General features: G+C 39.3%; 1 protein-coding gene across 1 annotated transcript in view; it reads left to right on the top strand.

Annotated features, from left to right (window-relative positions):
• Positions 1–442: 442 nt before the first annotated feature.
• CEMIP (cell migration inducing hyaluronidase 1) overlaps positions 443–20488 on the top strand; it is a 246386-nt gene continuing 226340 nt past the window's right edge. Inside the window, exon 1 of the mRNA XM_072619226.1 lies at positions 443–839. The gene's annotated coding sequence lies outside the window, so the exon portion shown is untranslated. The remainder of the gene's footprint in view (positions 840–20488) is intronic.

Here is a 20488-nt window from a genome sequence, read left to right on the forward strand (position 1 = left end):
TTCGAATCTTTGGACCTCAGTTTCCTAATCTGCAGAAAGAGTCAGTTGTAAAAGTTCCTTCCGGCTCTGAATCCTACCATCAGAGAGTTGTATCCCTGTTCGCTTCGGTTCTCACTCGGTGCCTTTCTCCTCAACAGCAGTTTTGCTGCGGACACGACTCCCTGCCCCAAGTCCAGGGTCCTAGAGCGGTGGTAACGCTACTCTGGGTAGCTGGTGAGGGGACTAGCCTTGAATGAGCTTAAGCCCTGCGCCTCCCGGAGCTGCCGCCAGAGCTCGCCCGGGTCCCAACCCCGTCGCTCCCCCCTCCTCAGGGCATGAAAGATGCCGAGGGGGCGGGGACAGAGGCGGAGAAGGGATGGGAGGATGGAGGTGGAGATAGGAGGAGCCTCTGGATACCAGGCTAAGGGCAGCCCGCGGGAGGGATGGCGTCACGGGAGAAAGGGAGGAGCTAGTCCCGATGGGGCAAACTGCACGGTATCTCCAAGAACTGGGAATACGGGAGCGAGAGAAAGTATAAATAGGTGAGCCCCAGATGCGGAGGGACAGGCCGGTCGCGCAGGAGTGGAGAAGGGCACTTTTGCGCTCCGAGCAGACCGGGCGCAGGGCACAGCAGAGAAGAAGGAGGCGAAAAGATAGGACGGAGCGGCAGAGAGGTAGTGTGTGCGCTCGCCGGTCCGGTCCGGTGTGGAGCTGTGGAGCTGAAGCGCAGGGCTTAGCTACGCTGCCACCAAGCCGGATCCCACTGCCCAGCTCCCTCGCTGCCCATTCTGGGCTAGGGAGAGCTCCCAGAGAGCCCTTTGCCTCCGAATCAAGTGGGTGGCTTGGCCGCTGCCAGCGAGGTGAGACCCTGAGTCCTGGGAAATGTCCCGGAAAGCTGAGATGCTTGGGACACGGGCCTGGGGGTAGAGGTGAAAGGTGTAAGAGGGGGTATTTGCTTCGACTACAAAACTTTGGTTGAGTAAGGGAGGCTCAGGGTTTTAGGCAGAAAGTTAGAGAGTGAGAGGGGAGGGGGGATATGGGTTACAGGTGTTTCCCTCCCAGGGTCACTGAGGAATCTGCACGCCCTGCCCGTTTCAGGTCGTAGAAAGATGGGTATATGTGTGTATACATACACATATAGATAGGGAGAGAGTGTGTATAGATGGAAAGAAATTGCTGGCTCTGGTTTCTTTCTCTGTGTCCTTGTCTAGCCTATGCTGTGTCCTGTCTGTCTTTTCTTTCGTCTGCTTTTCTGTCAGGACGGTATGCTGTACTCAGATACTGTCTTTTGCCTCTGCCTGGGTCTAGTGCACTGTGTGAAACTTCTGTACTGGAAGCAGGTGCTACTCCGATGCCGCACGGGGCAGGAAAGAATGAGAGGGAGACTTTGGTGGTGGGGACACCTTCTTAACCGGGTTTGTATACCCAGATTCGGGAGTGTATATATATATTGTGTATATGTGCGCGTGTGCATATGTTTAAGCAGGCACCTGGAGGGGGGGCTCTTCTCTGAAATGTTTACTCCTACAAATGCAGAAATGGTCACCCAACTGATGAGGAGCATCTTGCGGAATCTATTTGGATTCCAAAAAGATAACTTTTTTTTCTGCCTTCGAAGGCAGGGTCAATGTGTGCCCTGTAAAATTTGTCCAGATTATCCTTTGCCTTGAGGGAAGGGGATATCCTTACTTTGACAGCTTCTACCTCTCTTTGACTTCTCCGAGTTTTGCAGGCAGGTGGGCGCAGACAGAACATGACACATTTAGCCATTTGGAAACCGACAGGTGGGTATTTCTGCTTTCCTGCACTTTCTCTGTTTGGTTCCCAATCCCATCCCTTGTTCATTTTCCCTTCTCCTCTACTCCCTTTCTCCTCTCAATTCTTGTCCAGCGTTCAGGCTACTAGACCATATTGTAGATTGATGCCTGGGCAGCACCTGACTCCCTGGCACTGGAGTTAGGACAGTTCTTCCTCTATGATGATTAGCCAGTGGGGTGGCACTTGTGCCCTGAAACTTGGCCTTCTGCTGGCTCCCTGATCATACAACTTAGAGACGAGGAGCCTCATCTGTTTATAGGTTACTATTTGGTTGTACGTCCTTGCACCCCTTCCCAGGTAGAACTGTAAGATTTGCCCCAAGGGCTAGACTGGGTAAGTTTTGACATCATATGGGAGTTAGCTTGTATCTGTGGTGGGTAACAAACTTTTTCCTTTGGGTTTGGCACAAGGGTGGATAGAGACAGAAGAAACTCCTTGTATTTTGGGAATTTATCCTGCTTGCTTTGTGGAAATCATCCTGCCCTTGTTTGACCATAGCTCTGATCAAGTCCTAGGTGGTGTTGGGATAAAATAGAGGTTTCTCAGAGTCCTTGAATAGTGTGTCTTGTAAGCAGAGAAAGAAAGAGTGGTGACCTGTTGTGTTGGGATTGTAGGTTGAGAAAGAAAATCCAAAGCCTGGGTGCATCTCCTCAGTCTGATAGGGCTCCTGCTATTTGCAGACCTTCCTTACTCAAGAGATTACTGCTGTTCCTTCACTGCTGGGGCCCCTGAGTTGTTGCTCTGGCTCCAAGGCCACATTCTTTCTGTGTTCTGAATCCGCTGAGGTTTGCAACGAGCTGGGCTTCTGGAGAAAGTTTGTGGGCGTGGACCGCAGCCCAAGCTGCACATCCTCCCACTCGCCGGAAAGGTGCTGCCCCTTTTTGCTCCTCTCCTAGCTCAATGGGGCATCCAAGGGGCCTCAAGCTGCCGAACTTGAGCACTTCAGCTCGGAAAATATGCATCTGTTGGCCCTGGAAGACCAAGATTGAGACCTTTCTTGGCACATCAGATCTGAGACAGGGAGTGAGCTGCTGCTGTTTGAGACTCCGCAGACCAAAGTCTGCACCTCAGGGACTCGGATCCAGCTGCAGAAACTACTGCTCAGCCCGCACCCCATGCACTCGGGCTACAGGTGAGACCTCCCTCTTCTCCGTTCTTTTGACCCTTTCTAGGCTTCTTCCTTCAAACATCAGAGCATATTCTAGTATTTTTGCCTTCCTTCTCACCTTATCCCCAGTGTGCACCCCCTGGACTGGGCAGATGTTTCTCTCTCTTTTTCAAAGTCTCTAGTTTTACATAGATTTCATCCCTCTCCCCTTCATTTCGTTCTCTGAAGGACTGTGGTCCTACAGCCTTGGGTTCCAATAAGTCCCTAAAGGAATCCTAGACGGACCCCCGGGGAACTGAGGCTTTACAGGAGGGCGGGGTCCATTGCCTTTCCACCATGGACAGCTCCCAGCTGCTTCCCGAGCCTGTAGCCAAAATAACCCTGGGTCTCAAGGAGAGCCCTATTCCTTTCATCTCTGTTTTGTAGTGTGTGCGCGCGCGCGCGCGCGCGCGCGCGCGCGCGTGTGTGTGTGTGTGTGTGTGTGTGACGCGCAAGTTATGAGGTTGAGGTGCTTGGGGTGGCAAGTGTAAATGGGACTGAGGCTGCTAAAGGCAAGAGACTCTTGGGTGCCTCGGGAAAGAGCATAAACTCTTAAAGAAGTTTGGAATATTTATTTTGTGGAGGAAACTTCAATAATATGTGATCAAATTCAAGGTCTGCTTGCATCAATTTGTCTGTATGTCAGGCTCTGGAGAAAATTTCTTAAAATAGAAGAACAATGTGCTTTCCTGATCTGTCAGTATTGTAGACTGCTCTTTTTTTCCCCTGAGGTTCTAGTACGAATTCTAGGCAGCAATCAATATTACCTCCCTGAAGAGGTAATATTGATTACCTCCCTGAAGAGGGAGGAAGAAGTGTCAGAAGGATGAAATAATAGGTTGATCAAGAGTGGAGAGAATTTAAAATTTGAGAAGGTATCCAATATAGAAATGCTGCTTTCAAAAAAGTTTTTTCTATCTTTTATTTTTAGAGATTTATACATTTTACTTGTTCCCTTACTTAATATAAAAGTATTAAGAATTTTTTAAAGCATCAATGTACATGACTACCAACTTAGACTTAAAAAAGACATTCTAGAAATGTGTATGTCTACAGAAAAAAGATACGATACTTATAATGGTTTAGATCAAATAAAATATTGTTTAAAGTGTGGGAGGATAAGGACCCTATCCTATTTAACCTTTGTATCTCTTCTAGCACTTAGCATAATGCACTACAAGCAAAGCACCTTGTAGGTGCTTGATAAATGTTTGTTTAATGAAAAATGAATTAATTTACATATTCAAATACACTATCATGGATATTTTTCAGGCAACCAACCTAATGGTTTGAAAATAAAAGTTCTAAAGTCATCTCTTACTTTAGTGGATATCCTCAAAACAGGATACTCACAAATAGGCCTAATTATTCTATGCACTATGCAGTGAGCTGGAGATTTTAATTTTCTTCTTTTCCCTGAATATGAAAGCAATCAAGTCCTTTTCAAAATTGCAAATAACTCTTCTTTCTCCCCCCCCCCACACTTGAACTATTAGTAAGTGAAATTTTATGGTATACAAATCATTTTAGATATCTGTACTTGTGCAGAAGAAATCACATAGCTGGGTTAAATCAACAAAGCAAACAAACAAAACCCCTAAAACCCCAAATTCATATTTAAATGCAGTGTGGTATAGTGGAACTAGCCTTGGAGTTAGAAAGAAATGGGTTCAAGACCTATCTCTGACACATATTAGCCATGTGGGCAAAGGCAAGTCACTTAAACTCTCAGTTGTCCAAGCAGCTCTCTTAAAAAGTTAAGCTTCAGATCAGTAGTTGACCTGCATCAGGGAAAGAATTTTTTTTTAACTGAGGTCAATACGTAGATGTGGATCCCCCAAACAAATCTCAAATTCATGATCGCTGACTCGTGCTTATTAGCTATCTACATATAGAACCACAGAACTTTAGAACTGAGGCCTGGAAAGGCTAAATGAGTTTTTCCAGGTCACTTGGACGGAGCTGGGACAAGTTATTGGTAGTGCTGAGACTAGAATACACACCTCTTTGATTCTCTCCCATCTATTTCCAGGGCACTACACTGCCTTCTAGTGGATGGAATAACTTGCACATGTATACCCATTCACAACTCAAATAAGATTTTTTTTTTTTAACCTCTTCGTTCGAATCTTAAATAAGCTGAGCATTCATTCTGAATCATGGAGAATTGCATCTCTACTAACATGATTGTCTTTGACTGGCAGGCCACTTTATCTTCATATTGGAAAAATTGCTGATGGAATTAGCATGAAAGCAGATGTACTTCGTACCAGAAATATACATATTCAGGGATAAATGGAAGAATTTTGTCATGGACAAAACCAGTGCCAGGTTTTCCCCACATGAAACATTTGGACAACAGATTAAAGTAAGTATTTTATTATTCACATAGCTCAGTATACTCAGCAAAAAGAACTTTCATTTTCTTTCTCAGGAGAGTTTTGTGACTTTTACTGGACATAGTTCTTCCATTGGTGGGTAGAATTTTCTTTTCCTCTTCAACTACTGTAGCAGTTTCTGCCTCTCTTATGTACTTATTTTAATTTCATATCATAATTATTTGGGTATATGTCTTATCTCACTAAGGTGTAAGCTCATGTGGGAAGGGACATCTTATTTATCTTTGCAGTGCAGCCCCAGCACACAGGACAGTGCTTTGTATAGAGCAGGAACTTTCTAAAAGTTGATGGACAGTTGAATCCCCAGATAATGGTAGAGACAGGAGTTTCCCTCTTCTATATTCCTGGCTTTCAGTCATTAGTTCAGTCTAGTATCTGAGACAGGGAAGAAATTGACTCTAGAAGTTAACTCTAGTTAATTCCTGGAATGTTGCACTATGGCGGCTCTCAAAATGTCCGACACTCATACTTTCTTTTGTTTATTTTACCTAAGATGAAGACCTTATTTCCAAGCTTTTAATATAAAAATTGCTGCATTTCATTTATGAACATAAGTACTGTGAATATAGGGTATAGTAAGAAGTTTGAGGAACCAACATACAAATTGACATCTTTCTCATAGAACACTTTTTTTTGAGACCAGTGTTTCTCATTTTGTTATTTTTAGCCTTTTCTTATTTTCCTCTGCTTATTTGAATAGATTCTAAGTAATTTTAACATAGTTCATCCAGCAGGCAGGAAGTTTAAAAAAAAGAACATGGTTCAGGAGATTCTGGGATGTTACCCAGTGAATTTCAGTTTGTCTAGAAATGTGGTAGAGGAAGGATATGAACCCCTAAGTTGTTTTGACAACCTTCTCCTTGGCTACTTCATTTCTTCATGTGTTGTGATTCATGGCCTTCTGGCAGGAGAAATATTTTAATGTAGTTAATTCTGGACTATTCATATGAGTAGAAGAGGGCTAGTATGGCTAGTAGTAGAGGGTGTTGAGTTATATTCACTGTTTCTTCCCTGCCACAGTCCCAGAGTAAGAGATCTAATGGCAAGAGAGGCATTGAACCGAGGAATCGAGAATGATAACAAATCTGTGGATGGAATTAGTGGTCACATAATTTCTTCTTCCTCTTTTGATACTAAATGACCAACTATATGTATTTTTTTTACTGTTTTACTATTTTTTTTTTACCATTTTACTAATATTGTTACTGTTTTACTATATATATGTATATTAAATAACCAACCTTTATTTAACCAGTAGGCAGTACAATCTGTTTGATTGACAAAGTATTTGTTTTTGTATAATAGGAGCAAAGAGAGGAGTTTAATTATATTCTTAATAGCTGAAAAAATCACATGCCATTGTATGAGGGTCCTAAAATAACAAACAAAAACAAATAGACTGACCTTTTGCTATTTTCAAGGCAAAAAGCTGTGTTAAAATGCTGACCTTGTTGTTGAACAATGGCGAAAAGCTCAGTTTATCATTGGAATCATTTTTAAACATAATCCCAGATTTGTAGTTGCTTTAAAACATCAGGATAATGGGTTATATTAGATTATCATCTGCCTTTTTGGTGCTGTCTTAGACACAGACTTTAATGTCATTTGTACATTGAAGTGGAAGGGCAATCCCTTCTGTTTCTTATATCTGTTTTCTTGATAATAACTATGCCATTCTCTAGAAAGAATGAATGTCTCTACTGCCAAGTATCCAAAGTTACTGAGAGTAGATCTGTTTAGAGACTGTTCAAGGTAGATCATTTTAAGAAGGATTGTTGGTCTTTAGCTCTGTGCTCTCCTTTTACTTCCTTCCCCTCTTTCCCCCTCCTCATGACAATGAACTTTTGAATTTTCCACCTGGAGTCTGGAGCCCTGATGTAGCAATGTGATAGTAAATGTTTAGCAACTAACTCTCCAATAGGACAGACTTTTAAGTTTAATCTGCATTATGAATATTTTCTTGGGACAGTAGGTGGCATAGTAGAGAAGGTGCTGGACCTGGAATCAGGAAGACCTGAGTTCAAATCTAGCCTCAGATATTTACTAGCTGTATGACCCAGGGCAAGTCACTTTAGCTTATTTGCCTCAGTTTTCTCATCTGTAAAACAAGCTGAAGAAGCAAACGGCAAACCACTCAGTATCATTGCCAAAAAAACCCCTCAAATGGGGTCATGAAGAATCAGACATGACTGAAATGACTGAACAACATCATGATAATCAACAAACCAATAAATCAACTCCTGATATAAATTTTCATAGTGAAAATTTAACAAATAGCTCTCTGAGCCTATACTGCCTAGCTCCAACATACCCTAGCCTGAGTGGATGTCCTTCTCCTACTCTTATGCTTTAGGAATGACACAAACAGAAAAGAATAAATTGCAATACATTATTTCCAAAGGAAGTTAATTTTGTTATACACTATAGAGATTAACTGTATTCTAGATTTTTAGCTGACTCTCAAAATTGAAGCTATGCGGGCAAACCAGGATAGTAATCTTCACTGCCAATGTCAAATAAATTTTAGAGTTTGAATGAACATTAATCCACGTAATAATTTGCATAGTAATGAGGCTAACTCCCTCTGCAAGAGGATGTGCTGAGTTGATCCTATGGGATTTGAACCTGGGATATTATGGAGCTTTAGGATTCTTCCTAATTATTCAGTCGAATAGCCTTTTCTCAGCACTCTTCTTCTTTCTGTAGCATCTGACAGTGTTCAGTACCACCTAAATACTAAAATTTTCTCTTCCTTTATCTGTATTTTATTATATAATCCTGGTTCTTCTCTTACCTCTCTGGCTACTCCTCTATCTCTTTTACGGGCACCTTTTAAAAATTTAGGTTTTTCTTCAAAGTTCCATACTTGACTAACTTTTCTCTCTACCCTAGGGAGGTCATCCAATTTCACAATATTAACTATCACCTCTATGTATATGACTTTAAAATCTTGATTTGTAGCTGGGAGCTTCTGACCCTAATCTAGACAGTCCCTTGGCACCTCAAGCTCCGAGAGCCCAAAACTAAAATCAGGATCACAGAACTCATCATGTTTCCTCTACTCTAACCTATTCTTCAACCTTAGAGTCTTTCTTCTCTTTCATCTTCTTTATCTTGTCAATTTCCAGGGCTGTGAATTCTACCTTTTCAATTTCTTCTTACATCCATTTCCACCTTTCCCCCCACTTTGCATTCTTATTGCCTATTTGGGCCTGACTCTACACTTGCTTAGACCCTGAGTAGGCAAACTATGACCAGTGGGCTAAATCCTGCCCACTGCCTGTTTTTGTGTGTTCTAGGGCTACGAATAGTTTTTACATTTTAAAAATACAACAAAACTTTATTCAAAAATATAAAAACATCCTTAGCTTCTAGCAGTACAAAAACAGACTGCTGGTGAGATTTGGCCTATCACTGGTGTAGACTATTGAAACAACATTCATACTAATCTCTCTCCCTCCAGTCTCCATTCTTCTTTCCAATTCCTCCTATACATTGCTGTTAGATTAAATTTCCTAATGCACTGCATCATTTCACACCCACCCTCAAACAGTTTTCACATCTCAACTGCCTATTGGAGTCAAACTGAATGTCCTATATCCATCTCAAACTCAACATATCTAAAACAGATATCACTAAATTTTTCCCCAAATCCACCCTTTTTTAGGGGTTCTTATTTCCTTTGAGGCCACTATCATCCTTCTAGTCATCCAATCTAGTTCATCGCAACCTTAGCAGCATCTTTGTCTCCTTCCTTTCCCTCTTCTCACATTTTCAATCAATTGCAAAATCTTAACAATTCTACCTTCATGATATCTCAGGTTTGATACCTTATTTCCACTCACATAGCCACCACTCCAATTTGGGCTTTAACACCTCTTGCCTAAAATGTTCTAACAGCCTTCTATTTGATTTTCCCTACTTTAGATTCTCATCTCTCCAATGTTTCTCCACACCTTTGCCACAGTGATTTTCCTGAAATGCAAATCTGACTATGCCTTTCCTCTGTTTAATAAACTTCAGAGGCTCCCTATTACTTATTAGGAACCAGGCACTGTCCTAAGTGCTGGTCAAGTCTTAGATGCTCCCTGGTGGTATCTCAGCTGCTCTCCTCTCCTTGGTCACTTTTCCCACTACCTAACATTTCCTGAAATTTATTTCTCTAAGCAGACTAAAGTGAGTTAGGCATTGCATTATATTAAACCATCTGTAAGCATTGTTCTCCACAAGCACAGAGAATCAACAGCTGACTTATCAGAGATTAGGTAGCCAACAGCCTGTAAAACCTGTCATGTCATTTAAAAGAGAGTGGTAGCACTTGTCTTCTTAGGGCAGTTCACTGGGCCACATGAGGGCAATAAGTTTTCAAATTCATATACGTGTCTTGCTTAATTCTCTCTCCTCTTCCCTGTCCCTTGCTCCAGGGAGGAGAGGACCCACCTTGGCTCTCTTTGCATTTTCTGTCCTAGAATTTTGTTTGAAGCAAGGAAATAGTTGGTTTTATGGAGATTACTGTAGCATTTTCTTGGGTGAATCTTTGAGTAAGAAGTGGTGGGAAGTCATGGAAAATGCAGCTTCAGTTTTACAGATGTTACTTTCTGTGGGTTTACTTGTCTCCAAACTCTAGTTTATTAATTGGAGCATCTGGGTCTTTCCACTAGGAAATTTCTGGTATCTTTTCTGACAACTGTGAAACTAGTTTTCTTTTTTTGTCTTATACAAGTTATCTCCTTTTGCAATTCGACAACAAAAAAGCAACCAAAAAATGTTAAGCAGAGTAGTGATGATCACAGAGCAGAATAGTATGATCAAAGCTCTGTGATAATTAGTGTTGGACATGGGAATAAATGGTACTAAATTATGTTGATGTAGTACTCTTAAGGTTTGAAAAATACAGAATTATCACATTTGATCCTCACAAAAAGCCTTGATGGGTAGGAATTCAGTAAGTGGAGAAGAGAATGGATAGAATTCCAAATATAGAGGACAGCATGAGCAGTCATGGGGGGTAGGAAAGCAGGAGTTATTTCCTCATTTGTCAAAATAGGTGATTGTATTACATGGTTTCTAGTTTCCCTTCCCACTAAATAAATCCACGTGTATAGAAGGGAGAAAATAGTTCAAATTAAGACTGAAAAGAAAGGTGATCGATGATAGAGAACCTTGAATGCCAGGCTGTGGAATCTGAACATTGTCCATTAGGCAATGGGGAGTTTTGAATGGAGAGGGGACATGACCAGACTTATGCATAAGGAAAATTAATCTGACAGCAATGTCAAGGATGGACTTAGAGAGGAAGAGAAGAGAGGCAAGAATATTGACCAGAGACTAAAGTACTTTTTAACAACTAAATACCCACTGTGTACAAGATATACTGCTAGACACACTGGGCAAGAAGCAAACTTTAGATAAGCCATCTTCTTATGCTGGTCATGTTTTACTCCATCCTTTGCAGGTTGAGGACTAGAATGCTCCTTACTCCTTTACAAAGATGTCAGTTCTCCCCCAGTTTGTAGTAACGTGCCATGTTTTGTGTTTGAAGGAAATAAGAGGAAGGAAAGTAAACCTTGATTTCTCCCCTTTTGTCCCAAGGGAATTTTACTATTTAAAAACAAAAAGTAGTCCCTCAAAGGTTTTTTCTTCCTTTCTCTTTCCCTCTCTCTTCTGTTGTTGCAACCTCTTGGCCTTGTTGATGTTGTTAGCTTCTTACTACTGAACTTTGGGGTGTCAAGATGACAGGAGACTGTCACTAGGACAGCTGTTGAGATGGAATTTAGGGAATGACAAAAACCAGCACTAAAATAAATTCAAATTGACCAGAAAAAAGTCTTGTAGAGGAGTAGGATGGATAAATGAAATTCTTGTGAAAATAAATGTATTTATATTTAGATAAAATTTAAGAATTCACTGAGCTATAAAAAGAGTCTGTCCCTCTGTCTCTCTGTCTCTGTCTGTCTCTGTCTGTCTCTGTCTGTCTCTGTCTGTCTCTGTCTCATCAAAACTAGGATTATATCCATTGAGGAGACACTAGAGATTTTCTATACACCCACACACGGGGTGTGTGTGTGTGTGTGTGTGTATGTGTGTGTGTGCATACATACATACATATATATATAAATATCAAGGATACTCTTCTTTCTCAAATATTATTTGGTATAATACTAGAAATGCTAGCATTAGTAATAAGGCAAGAGAAAGAATGCAAAAGCATAAAGATGGCAATGAGCAGGCGAAACAATCCCCGCTTCCTGATGATGGCTTACTCAGAAAATCCTACAGAATTCCCAAAGAAACTAATTAATGGCCTCAGCAAAGTAGCAGGTTATAAAATAGACTCACAAAAATCAACAGCATTTCTGTACAGCAATTTCAAAAGCCAGAAGGGAATAATAGAAAGTTAAAGTCCCATTTAAAATAACTTAAAAATGTATAAAATGTGTGGGAGTCAGTCCACTAAAGCACTGTAGAAATATGATTATGAAATGGTTCTTAAAGAAATAAAGAAAAACTTAAATATTTGGAGGACATTGGGAACTATAGGTGGCAGAAAATAAAAGATATAAATCAAATTTATTTGAAGATAATTTATGGTGCTTTATACATATTACTGTCATGACCATTTATTTTATTTAAACAAATCTTAATTTTATTGCTCTATTTTATTTTTATATTACTCTCATTTTCAAATATATTACTCCAGCCTCCCATAGAAGAGTCACTTCTTTTAGTAAAGATTTTTTAAGAGAAAAAGAAAAAAAAAGTCAGCAGAGTCATGCAGCCCATCAGTCAGGTGGGATAGAATATGTAATATCATACACTCATTGTCCTCCATTTCTTTAAAGTGGGGAGGGAGATGCATTTGCTCAATTTTTCTTCAAGGACCAGTTTGGTCACTTTAATTATATAACAGTCTTAGATATTAATTCTTTCTGTTTATAATGCAGTTGTTGTGAATTTTATTTTCCTGGTTATATTGACTCACTCTGTATCACTTCACATGACTTTCTCTACTTCTCTAAGTTCTTCATATTCGTCACTCTTTTTAATGATAGACCACTACATTTATCTATCAATGTCTAACCGTTCCCCAATCAATGAACATTATGCTTGTTTCCAGATTTTTTTCCACAAAAAAAGTGATGCTGTAACTCTTTTGGTGTACATGGAACCTTTGCAAGCCTGATTTGTTTTTTTATTTTAAGTAAATAAATTTCCTTGATATCTTTTGTACTTACATCATCTGTATTTCTTAAAATATCCCCTTATGCCTCCCATCTGAAAAAGAAATCCCTTCTAACAAAGAATTTACAAAGAGAGGAAAAAACTCTTCAGCAAACCTAAGTGACACATTTTAAGATGCAGTGTTTCCCACCTATAATTCTCCACCTTGACAAAGAAACAGGAGAGGTGCATTCTTATATTTCTTCTTTAGGGTTAAAATTATAATTTCACAACATTCTATTTTGATCTTGTTATTATTTTTTCCATATATATTGTGACAATGACAGCATGTATTTTTCTGGCTTTATTTGCTTCACTTTCCATTAGTTCATATGTCTTTCCATGCTTTTCGGTGTTCTCCATGCTTTCAGGGCAGTAAAACCACCATTTCTTTAGCCATTCTCCAAACCAAAGGCATCTACTTGGTTTAGAATTCTTTGCGCTATGCAAAAGGTTGCTATAAATAGAATGGTGTATCCAGGGCCCTTCTATTTGCCATTAATCTTGGGTTAACAAGTAGAATTTGGGGGTCAAGGGTTGTGGATATTTTAATCACTTTCTTTGCATAATTCCAAATTGCATTACCACAGAACCACAGCTCCATTTTCTTATTCATCAGCATGCCCATCTTTCCACAACCCCTTTAAACGTTAGGTATTCACATTTTTTTAATATTAGCTATTTTTCTTGGTGTGAGGGGAAACTTAACAGTTATAATTTGCGTTTCTCTTCTTATTAGTGAGTTAGAATGATTTTTTCACATGGTTGATAATCGTTTGCAATTCTTCTTTAGAGATCTTTTTAATGTCCTTTAACCAATTATCTATTGGGGAATGAAAACCTAATTTATTACTCTCCGCCTACATCTAGACTGGCAGGCGCTAATTCAGTGATTGTGATCATCAGCCATTGACTTGAACCAAAAGTAAGTCCTGCTGTTTGCCTGCCATTTTTGTAGATTCCAGCCTTGGTCTCATTGATGTCATCCACCTGCTGGAAGGGACTGCGAAATATTTCGGCATAGTCTTCCACCTGCTGCTTAAACTCTCTGTAATAGACAATTATCTCTTCTATTATTAAACATTTCCAGAGATGGAGAGTTCATGACCTTCCTCAGTAGCGTAGTCTTGTTGAATCATCCTTTAAATCAAGGAGTTCTCCTTTTTGTTTAATAACCTGAAGCTGTGTTACTGCAATTTAAGCCTATTTCTGTCTTGGGTGGAGATACAGAACACCTGGTCTGCACCCCCTAGTAACCTTGTGGTGACCCTGCAAGTGTTGGAAGATAATTATGGCCCCTCCTCAGTTTTCTTTTAAGTAGGCTAAATGGCCCCAATGCCTTTAAATTTCCAATATTCCCTGTTAAAATAAATATCCTGAGTGCCCAGACCAAGTTTCATATAAGTGCAAAGATAGTAGTTTATCTTAGCTTGACAGAGGTAGTTGAATGCAGCTTAGTCAGTATTAAATGAAATCCCCCCAAATTATTTTTAACTTTAATTCCAGGCAGAGAGACTATAGATTTACCTTTTTAGAAATTTTACTTCGTTGTGAAGATGCATAACTTTTTTTTTTAACCTGGAAAACAAAGTCCAGTTATTCTTTGAACTCCTGTGTCTCAGGGGATCAGGTTAACACAAATGAATGCAGGCCATTTTAGTCCCTATGTATGTTGGGGATGGAGAGGGTTATATGGCTCCCTTTTCCTTTTCTCTCCCACCTCCCTAATCCTTTTAGGAAGAACAGTATAGCATGTAGAATCGCTTCCCTCCTAGAAGACCCTAAGTGCATGTAACTCATCTGGTGTAGGATGAGAGTACAACCACTCTTCAGTCTACTCCCTAGGACCAATGTTGGTCTCTGGGGCAAGACCCTTAACTTCTCTGACCCTCAGTGTCCTTATTATCGATGTGGCAGAATATGGAATAATGGCCGGAATGCTGCATTTGGAATAGCACCCATCTTATAGGGTGGTCTTTATTAGTAGATGTGATAAATGTAGGAGAGTTAGCATGATGTGGTAGACAGGGAAATAAGACTTGGAGTCAGGAAGAGCTGACTGGGACCTTCCCTTAGGTGCTCTGTGAAGCTTGACAAATCACTTTACCTCTTGGCCTCAATTTCCTCATCTGTAAAATGGAGATCATAATAGCACCTGTCTCATTGGGTCATCTCAAGGAATAAGTGAGACAACATGTGAAAAGCAGCATGGCATAATGGATGGGGAATTGGAATTGGAGTTACGAAGACATGGTTTAAAACTTGCCTGGAAGTCCTTACTGACTGAGTGATCCTGGAGAAGTCACTTCACCTTTGACTCATGTTCCTCATCTGCAAAATGACAAGGTTTGCCTAGGCTGTCTCTAAAGTCCCTTCCAACCCTAAATCTAGGATCTTATAGTAAAGTACTTGCAAACCTGAGAATACCCTATAAATAGGAACTATTATCATTATGTACAAAATGGAGAAAATAATATTGTACTGGTAACTCAAAGTAATATATATGGAAAGTGCTTTGAAAACTGTAAAGTCTATTGTCAGTATAATTGTAATCCTTTTAAAAGAAGAATTCAAGAAAGGAGCAGAGGGAGAGTTTTCTTCTATTCATACCTATTCATTCAAGAAAATACCTTATTCTTGTCCCCCAGGTTCAAAATGAGGTGAATCCCCGGTATACCTGTTTCTTACCACTAAAAAGTTTTCTTGTTGCTATGACCACAGAATTAGAGCTGAAAGGGACCTTTAATACCATCTAGTTCAGAGGTTTTTAACCAGAGACCATAGTCCCAGGGTCTATGGATAGACTTCAGAGGGTAAATGAACTTGGTTTGGAAAAAAATTCCATCTTTATTTTAATATAATTGGTTTTCTTGTAATCCTATGTATTTTTTGAATTTAAAAACATTTTTGTGAGGAGTTCAAAGTCTTCATCTGACAAGTCAAAGGAGTCTTTGATACAGAAATGGTTAAGATCTTCTGGTATGGATTCTAGTCCAGCTCCTTTCATTTACAGATGAGGAAACTGAAGTTCAGAGAGTCTAAGTTCAAGGTCATGGAAGGAATCTGAACCCAAGTCCTTTGACTAAGTCTGGAAATCTATCTACTAGGCATCCTAATCATGATCTATTCTATCACATTCCTCTCTGGCCAAAAGTTTAGGTAGTCATGTTTTCAGTCCACTCTGTGAAAATAGCGTGGCTGATGATAACAGCCACTTAAAATACTTGTGACTCTATCATCCAGTATCTGAGACCACTATTAGCCCTCGTAGCCCATTGGGGCTGAACTGTAGGACTTTTTAAAAGGGTTTAGTGAAGGATGTAAAGAATCCTGGAAAGTCAATTATACTGAAATACACAGACACACACACACACTATATACATATATAGACACATACATATAAAATGTAAAATACTTTGTAAGCCTTAAAATATGTATATATACACACCCTCATATATACACATATACATACATGCAATCACTAGGAGGAGGGGTTTCCCTTCTACATCTGGTATGGCTTCTGATAGAGAAGCTGTCTTTTATTTTTCTTATAAGATGGCCTTGAAAGAGGAAAAGACACCTGGAAAGCAGCAATGTAAAAAAAAAAAATAGAAAAGGAAAGAAGGTAGAGATAGAATTTCTTCAGATCCTTGAAGATTTTTGCCTCTTGGAAGAAAGATTAGATGTTTTCAGTACATGAGAGAGAAAATAAGGACTGATAGGTGGAAACTTTAGGGAACCATACCTCTTGTCTATTCTCATGGCAAATCAGGAAGAAGGAGTTCCGTGATGGTGTTATTACCCTCAGATATAATCATGCTTATGTGCAAAGGCCTTGAAAGAGTATTTTTCTACCTAATTGTCCATTTTCCAGACAGCTAGGACATTGCCTGTTTTTATTTTCTTCTATTTGAGAAGCCCTGGTTTTACCTGTTTCCTGAGGAACAGCTTTCCTGGGTATAGTAAGAAATAATAATACATACATACAGTTGTTCCCAATGCAGCCGTCTTAGGCTAGTCTGCTGTCTGATATAGAAACTCTTCTTTCTGGAGAGGCTTTATTCCCATTCTATATACCACTATTCAAAGATATCATTCTATACTCTGAACGATTTAAAGGATTTTTGAGGTTAATTTTGACCCTACTAGTACTGCCTTAGAATCTGCTTCATAGAAGATATGAGTCCATTGTATAAAAAAAACAAAACAAAACAACACCTTTTAAATAATTGATGGCTTTCAAAAATAGAATGGACTGCCTTGGGAACTCTCCATTCCCGGAGGTGCTCAGGCAGAGGCTGAATGATTGCCTGTCTGGAATATTGTAGAGGGGAATTCCTGCTCTGGGTGGAAGGTTGGATTAAATGACCTCAAAAGGTCATCTTCAGCTTTAAGTTTCCATGCTTAATTGTGCCATAAAGAAACAAATCCCAGTTCTGTGTCCTAGTCCTAGTATTACCCAGTCTAAAGAAAGTTAGACCCTTAATTGTTGCAAATGATTGGGAAAAAAATTACAATAAAATCTTTGGGGATCCCTTTTGGATTTGTAGTCAAAATTGTTTTAATAGACCTAAATTAACACTGAACTGGACTCCAGTTAGGACAAAGGTCCTATTGTGTGTTTTTCCTCAGGCAAGGAACCATGGGAAGCTCTGTAAGCCCCAATGATATTTCAAACATTTTTTTTTTTATTAGAGAGTTACAAACATGACCAAACCAGTGGCACAAATTGCTAGAACAAGGACTTTTTTTTTTTTTGTTGGGTAGACAATGAGCATTATCTTTCCAGTATTTATAAAGGGCAACAAACAGGTGACTATTAATGAGTAAACTGGCTGTAGCCTTGGGCATAGATGGCAAACACTCAGGAGAAGACCTTGTAATATCATCCAGCCTTCTTACAACATGAGGAAAGTGGATAAAACAGCTTCGTCGTTTTAAGTCATATTCTTTAACATGGTCTAAAACCAAAAGTCTTATTCATACAAAGAAAGTGGCATTCTTCTCTTTTGTCATGAATTTGTTCATAAAATGGCATCATGGTAGAGTGGAAAGAGAACGAAACTTGAACTTGTAATCAAAAGACTTGGATTGTGGGGAAAGGGGAAAGAGAATAAACCTTTATGTTGTACTTACTATGTGCTAGGGACAATGCTATGCACTTTACAAATATTATTTCATTCGATGGCCTACTCTATTTTAAGTCAAGCCCTATGACTGAAAGCAGTCAGCTTCCCTTTTCTTTCTTATCTGTAAAATAGGTATAACAATACTCAAACTACCTACTTCAGGGTTGGTATGGGTAAAATACTTTATAAAACTTAAAGTGAAATCAGTTAGGTGGTGCAGTGGTTAGAACGCTGGGGTTGGAACCAGAAAGACTTACCTTCAGGAGTTCAACTCCATCTCCAGATACTCACTAGCTGTGTGACCTGGGGAAAAGTCACTTAATCCTATTTGCCTCAGTTTTCTCATCTAATAAAATGAACTGGAGAAGGAAATGGCAAACCACTCCATGTCTTTGCCAAGAAAACCCCTCAAAAAGGGGTCATGAAGTGTCAGACATGACTGGAAAAAACTCAGTAACAACAAATCCTTAAATGAAATTTATGAATATATGAGCTATGAATATTAGTTGATGATATTACTCTGGCTCAACGTCAGGCACTATATGGTTTTGTTCATGGAAATAACATTAAAGAAGATGTATCACCCTGAAGACTCCGGGAGTTTTCTATTTGACTTTCAGTGAAATTCTCCCATCTATGTTGAGTTTCTCAAAAGTAGGAACTGTCTTTCTTTTCTATTTGTAACCTTTGTGCTTAGCATAGCGATTGGCACATAGGGAAAATTTAGGGAGCACTTTTTCATTTATTTATTCATTACAACACTACTAATTCAGTTCCATTAAACAGGTATTTATTAAATACCAACTATATATGTATGAGGCATTGTGCTCAGTGCTGGGGTGACAAAGAATAAGAGAAAAACATATACTTTGACTTCAGATAGGTTATATCTTATTCCCTCTCATTTGTATGTTTGGTTCAAATAATGTGTCCTAGTGGTATGTTATTTTTGAGGATGAATTCCCCTTCCAACATTTTTGACAGGTAGCAAATCCGCCTCTGTTCCAACCTTTTCACAAAGGGATGCTGCACCATGCCTTGGGGTGACTGATCTATATCTGAGATCACTTTTGTCAACTGACCTTGATGAATGAGGCTAAGAACCTCATAGAGACTACTCATGTGTGTGGCAGTTATTTTCCTGTGTCCAAATAGAGACTACATGTTAGCCTTCAGGGAAAGACTGTGGAGACAGTGAATTCTCACCAGCATGGAATGTGTGGGGGACGAGGATGAAGCCCTGATAATACCTTCTATTTCAGTGTTCTTTTGCTATGTGAGCTGAGGTACTTTTATGGCTATGAGCTCATGCATCTTCTACATTGTGGGGGAGTTGGAACAGGTGGCTTTGTAAAGATGGTTAACCAAGGCATAACCAGGTCATCTAACTCACTATCCATCTATCCACTCACTATATCATCTTTGCAATGACTATTTTACTAGGAGTCATGGGAGGATTTATAGGATTCAGGACTGGAAGGCACCTTGGATATCATCTAGACCAAAGAAAATCTCAGAATCTTAGGTCTGTGTTGAGATTTCAGATCTATGAACTTGGATGAGGAAAAAAATTACATCATTAATTTCAGTCTACTTAGCTTTCTTCGTTATCTTATATATTTTATTTTATGCATTAAAGACATTATTCAGAGAGGGGATCTTTAGGTTTCCCCAGACTTCTACTTATTTTTGAGACTTCGTAGGCTTCTCAGTCATGTGCTGTTGGATCTTGATTGGATAGATCCTAAGTCCTTTCCAGGTAGCTTGAGAGAAAACTGGCATGCAATTTCAAGTTGAGATTCAATGAGGCAGGGTTTCTTTTTTTTTCTTTTAATCTTCATGAAAATAAGCTATGGGAAGACTCCATGAGATCTGTTTAATGATAATAGGAATACATACACACACACACACATATCTTATGTGATCATAATAAGTTACTCAAGTGATCCTTACAACAACCATGTGAGGAAAGTGGTGCACGTTATTAAGTACATTCCGCAGATGAGTAAAGTATGGCTCAAAGTGGTCAAACAATTTACTCAAGGTATTCATAGTTAATTAGTGGCACAGTTTGGTTCAGAACCCAGTTTTCTTAAAGCCCAGGACACTTCTCTTTCCGTTATCCTTTGACCTCTAGAGGAAGAGTTGATCGAATATTTAAAGAAAAGTGTTACTTGTATATGGCCAATAGTCAAATCAGGATACAGATTCAAGGAAATGGAAATAGTTTACTGTCTGTATTTTCTTCATAGTTTTGGGGAATCTTAAAGATTCCTTTTATAATAAAATTAAGGGCCATGTATATATATTTTCCAAGCAGTTGGAATGGAATGTCAGTGGGATATAGGATACAAAAAAAGGTCAAGAAACTCCTGATCTAGACTAACCTTCTTATGGAGATGGGAAATGATTCATCCAAGATAACACACCTAGCAAATACCAGAACTAGAACTTAAACACAGATTTTTCTAGCTGTAAGTCCAATGTTCTTCCCACCAGATTTGTCTTCAATAAGTTAGATAAAATCTATTTTTTCCCCAGATTTTCCTCTAAAATAAGGAGTAGGCCCAACTCAAAGGGAGAATTGGTTCTTCATCACAGGTACCCTCTCTATCCTTCCACTTTCTTACTCTGCCCCAGCATATCAAACTCAAGTAGAAACAGGGACTACTAATCCATCCATAAGGACCCCTACAGGCCACGTATTGGCTTAGTTTTAAAATGTAATATTATGATTGTTTTGCTATAATTATATTTTATTAAATATTTCTCAATTCCATTTCAATCTAGTTTGA

This window comes from Notamacropus eugenii, chromosome 1, assembly GCF_028372415.1.
Source record: "Notamacropus eugenii isolate mMacEug1 chromosome 1, mMacEug1.pri_v2, whole genome shotgun sequence".
NCBI lineage: Eukaryota > Metazoa > Chordata > Mammalia > Diprotodontia > Macropodidae > Notamacropus > Notamacropus eugenii.